We start from the raw sequence: 5,562 nt of genomic DNA on the forward strand, positions 1-5,562 counted from the left end.
ATTTTTATCTCCCAAACGTGCCCATCTGTCCTCTTTCCATTCTAAGTTGGTGACTCTGTCAGTCTCCTTTTAGAAATCCTGAGTCAGGGATGATCACACCGAGTTCAGGGTAGTTTGGAGTTTGGTCTCCATGCTCCTTCAAAAGGATTTCAAATCCACTTGAGTTTTAGTTGGTGCCTCCACTTCCACTGCTGCCAAACTTTCCTTGCCTCTCCCAGCCTGGGGCTGAGCCGTTTCCAGGATCTCTCTTTGTATAATTAAAAAGAAAAATAGAACAGCCGATGTTGCCAAACATGTATTTAAAGTGACACCCTGGGTTCAGGGAGTGAATAATAAAAACGTTTAAGGTTTAGATTAAAAGTCTCCATGCTCAGCTGTCTCCTGACCCTGGAATTTCTCCTCAGCCCAGCTGCCTTTAATCCCCTGCCTTGGCTTGTAAAAGTCTTTTAGACTGAGGGCATTTATTTCCCAAAGAACTGTTGCAGCCTAATCACATAAAAATGCCCAGCATCCCAGGAACAGCCTGTCAAGTGCAATGTAGGTCTGTGAGGCCCTGGGAAGGTGGGGAAATTGGGGTGCTGATGCGTCCTTGCTTTCCTTCACTGTGCCCTTCTCCTACCACATCTAATCCATCAGAAAACCCAATTGACTGTAGCTCTTAACATTTTCTTATAGTCTGAGCTCTTCTTTCCAGCGTGACCTCTTCCATCTTATCCAGGCTGCCATCATCACTTACCCAGAAGTCTGCAGTAACCTACTCCTTGGTGTCTCTGCTTCTACTCTTGATCCTCCTAAAGCCATTCTGTATCGACAACCAGAAAAATCTTTCTAAAACGTAAATCTGATCCTGTCCCTTCTCTGGTTATATTATTTTCCCATTGCTGCTGTAACAAATTACTACAAATTTAGTGACTTAAACAATACAAATGTATTCTCTTACACTTCTTGAGGTCAGAAGTCCAAAATGAATCTTTTTTTTTTTTTAATTAGGAAGACCGGCCCTGAGCTAACATCCATGCCAATCCTCCTCTTTTTGCTGAGGAAGACCGGCCCTAAGCTAACATCTATTGTCAATCCTCCTCCTTTTTTTTTTTTCCCCTTTTTCTCCCCCGAAGCCCCATTAGATAGTTGTATGTCATAGTTGCACATCCTTCTAGTTGCTGTATGTGGGACGTCGCCTCAGCATGGCCGGAGAAGCGGTGTGTCGGTGTGCGCCCGGGATCCGAATCCAGGCTGCCAGTAGCGGAGCACGTGCACATAACTGCTAAGCCACAGGGCCAGCCCCCAAAATGGATCTTAAGGGGCTAAGATTAAGGTAATAGCAGGGCTGGTTCCTCTGGAAGCTCTGAGGGGAGATCCATTTCCTCACCTCTTTCAGCTTCTAGTGGCTGCCTGTATTCCTTGGCTTGTGGCCCCGTCCTCCTTCATCAAAGCCCGTCAGTCTAGTCTCTGCTTCCATCATCACATCTCCTTCTTTCTCTGACCCTCCTGTGTACTTCTTTTTTTTTTTTTGAAAACCTTTTATTGAAGTGCAACGTTTATACAGAAAACATACAAATCAAAGTGTTAGAGCATTGATTTTTCACAAAGTGAAGACACCCATGTAACTAGCAGCCAGGTCAAAGAACAGAACCCGAGAATCTTCCTCATGCCCAGTTTCAGTCATGGGTAAATGCTATTCTGATTTCAGTAACCATATATTGGTTTTCCCATATTTGAACTTTGTACAAATGGATTCATTTCCTGTGTACTTCTTATAAGGACCCTTGTAATTACATTGGGCACATTTGGATAATTCTGGATTCTTCCCTTTTAGACTTTAGCTCAAATGTCACCTTCTCAGAGAGGTCTGTCTCTGATTAATCCTTCTCACTCACCACTCCCTGCAGTCTTTCACATCATTTGGGTTTACTTAATGTCAGCATAAGCATTTATTGTTACCTGTTTTTTTTTTTAATTTGTTTACTAATGTATTTTTTCTCTCCCCCACTAGAATGTGAGCAAATGAGAGAGAAAAACCCCTCCGTGCCATGTTCACTGCTATATCCCCAGTGACTCGTACACAGAAGATCCTTGATAAATGCTTGTTGGATGGATAGATGGATGATGGTCTGGATGTCCAATCTGGTCTCTGGGCTTCAGTGACCAGGATTCAGGCTCACGATGGAGGTAGGTCAGAGAGCAGGAGGGTGCAACAAATGAGTACTTCCTGTGTGCCAGGCCCTGTGCTAGTCCTTCCTTCATGTAATTCAACATTTATTGACGACCTACTGTTATTTATTCATGTGTTATTTATTCAATTCAAGGAGCATTTATTGAGTGTCCACTGAATGCTAGGCAATGTATTTATCAAGCATCTACTGTATACCAGCTGTTCCAAATTAGCGCCTGGGTACACAGTACTTCAATAAATGCCTGAATGAATGAACACCCTCAAGGAGCCCCCAGTCTTCCTGCTAAAATGGCCTGTAAATAAATAACTCTAACGCACAATGATAAGGCTATAATGTGGGTGTGTTCAGAGTGCAGAGGGGCCCCTTATCACCTTGTACTACCAGGTACCTTTCCCAGAGTCTTATCGTCTCACCTGGGAACCAGCTCTTTGAAGGTCGGGTAGGCTCGCCCCTCACTCACCTGCCTGTCCATCCCCTGGGCACCCGGGAAGGACCTTGCCTGCAGCGTGATCAGTCAGAGCCTGTGGTCTGATTCCCTCTGCCTCTCCTACTGGCAGTTGTTGCTTCGTTCGTACACCAGGCAAGAGGGCAGCAGCTTGGTCCCAGCACAGGTGCTGCTGGCGGTGAGCCGGGAGCCTCCGACAAGCTGCCCGACCTCCCATTTGGCCTGACTTTTCCTGCTATAAATGAATGACTTGATTGTCCCTCCTTGGTATAACCCCTTTCCTGGACTTCTATATAATCCATTCTTGTAAAAATTCGGGCGATGCAAAGAGATTGTTAAAGACTCAAATCCTCACCATAGTCACAAGGCTTTGTCTGATCTGACACTTTCCTTCCTTCTTCCTCCTCCTCCTCTTTCTTCTCCTTTTTTGTAAATTGTGGTAAAATATACATAACATAAAATTTGCTATTTTAACTGTTTTAAGGTGTACAGCTCTGTGGCCTGACGTACATCCACACTGTTAGGCAACCATCACCACCATCCTTCCCTTGTTTTTTTTTTTTTTTTTTGTGAGGAAGATTGGCCCTGAGCTAACATCTGTTGCCAATCTTCCTCTTTTTGCTTGATGAAGATTGTCCCTGAGCTAAGATCTGTGCCAATCTTCCTCTGTTTTGTATATGGGACACTGCCACAGCATGGCTTGATGAGCAGTGTGTAGGTCTGTGCCCTGCATCCGAACCGTGAACCCCGGGCCACTGAAGCAAAGCACGTGAACTTAACCACTATGCCGCTGGACTGGCCTTCCCCTCCGCCCTTCTTTTTTAATAATAAAAAAAAATGGATTTATCTGCTCATTATCCTTTTTTGGGGTCTTATATTTAATGATCAGTTCATTTAGAACATTTATAAAGATAACTTTAATAATGTACCAATTAGGGGGCCGGCCTGGTGGTGTAGTGGTTAAGTTCCCATGCTCTGCTTCGGCGGCCCAGGGTTCGCAGGTTCGGATCCCAGGTGCGGACCTACGCACCACACATCAAGCCATGCTGTGGCGGCGTCCCATATAGAAAATAGAGGAAGATGGGCATAGATGTTAGCTCAGGGCTAGTCTTCCTCAGCAAAAAGAGGAGGATTGGCAACAGATGTTAGCTCAGGGCTAATCTTCCTCACCAAAAAAATAAATAAATAAATAATAACAACAGTAATAATGTACCGATTATTTTGGTAAGAAATGGCTAATATAGAGTTTGTCACAGTAAAACTTAGTCATTAAATTACTTTTTGGAGTTATTTATTGTCATGCAAAGTAATAAAGATTGTGCCACCATGAGCAAGTATAAAAATAGAGACAAATGTTTGCAGTTCTAAGCTTTAAAAATAAGAAATAGGGTCGGCCCTGTGGCTTAGCGATTGAGTGCGCGCACTCTGCTGCTGGCGGCCCGCGTTCGGATCCCTGGGGCGCACCGACACACTGCTTCTCCGGCCATGCTGAGGCCGCGTCCCACGTACAGCAACTAAGAAGGATGTGCAGCTATGACATACAACTATCTACTGGGGTTTTGGGGGAAAAATAAATAAATAAAAATTATTTTAAAAAAAAATAAATAAATAAATAAAAATAGGAAATAAACACACACACATATATATCATATATATAATATATGGTTTAAAAAATAATAATATATTATTATCACTATCAATTTACAAAACAAAACTTTACCAGTCTCATAGTAGCATTATTCACAATAGCCAAAAGGTGGAAACAACCCAAATATCCATCAACAGGTGAGTGGATACACAAAGTGTGCCATATATATACCATGGAATATTATTTAGCCTAAAAAAGGAAGAAATTTCTGACACATGCTACAATATGGATGAACCTTGAAAATATTATGCTGATGAAATAAGCCAGACACAAAAGGACAAATATGGTTTGATTCCACTCATATGAAATAGCTAGAATAGTTAAATTCACAGAGATGGAAAATAGATTGGTGGTTGCCAGGGGCTGGGTGGAGGGGGAATTGTGGGGAGTTATTTTTTTAATGGGCACAGAGTTTCTGTTTGAGATTGTTATGGACTGAATGTGTCCCCCCAAAATTAAAAATTGAAGTCCTAACCTCCAATGTGATGCTATTTGGAGGTGGAGCCTTTGGGAGGTAATTAGGTTTAGATTAGGTCATGAGAGTGAGACCCTCATAATGGGATTAGTGCCCTTTAAGAAGAGGAAAAGAGAGATCTCTCTCTCCATGCACACGCACCGAGGAAAGGCCACGTGAGCACACACGGAGAAGGTGGCTGTCTACAAACCAAGAAGTGGGCCCTTACTAGGAATTGAATCTGCTGGCACCTTGATCTTGGACTTCCAGGCTCCAGAACTGTGAGAAATAAATGTCTGTTGTTTAAGCCCCCCAGTCTATGGTATTTTGTTATCATAGCCCGAGCTGAGTAAGGGATGATGAAAAAGATCTAGGATGGTGGTGATGGTTGCACAACAATGTGAATGAACTTAATGCCAGTGAACTGTCCACTTAAAAATGGTCAAAATCGGGCCGGCCCGGTGGCGGAAGCGGTTAGGTGCGCGCGCTCCGCTGTGGCGGCCCGGGGTTCGCTGGTTCGGATCCCGGGCGCGCACCGACGCACTGCTTGGCAGGCCATGCTGTGGCGGCGTCCCATATAAAGTGGAGGAAGATGGGCACAGATGTTAGCCCAGGGCCGTCTTCCTCAGCAAAAAAAGAGGAGGATTGGCGGATGTTAGCACAGGGCTGAAAAAAAATGGTCAAAATCATAAATCCTATGTTATATATATCTTGCCACAATTTAAAAAAAAACAGTGCTCACTTCAGCAGTACATATAATAAAATTGGAACGACACAGAGAGGATTAGCTTGGCTCCTGAGCAAGGATGACACGCAAATTTGTGAAAGGTTCCATATTTAA

At 43.6% G+C, this 5,562-nt stretch overlaps 1 non-coding gene across 1 annotated transcript; it reads left to right on the forward strand.

The window, feature by feature from the left end:
- The first annotated feature begins 5,455 nt into the window (after window positions 1-5,455).
- On the forward strand, window positions 5,456-5,562 carry LOC131398682 (U6 spliceosomal RNA). The gene has a single exon (XR_009216961.1). It is a non-coding gene; the product is annotated as a U6 spliceosomal RNA (small nuclear RNA).

The sequence above is a fragment of the Diceros bicornis genome, chromosome 35 (genome assembly GCF_020826845.1).
Source record: "Diceros bicornis minor isolate mBicDic1 chromosome 35, mDicBic1.mat.cur, whole genome shotgun sequence".
Classification (NCBI taxonomy): Eukaryota; Metazoa; Chordata; class Mammalia; order Perissodactyla; family Rhinocerotidae; genus Diceros; species Diceros bicornis.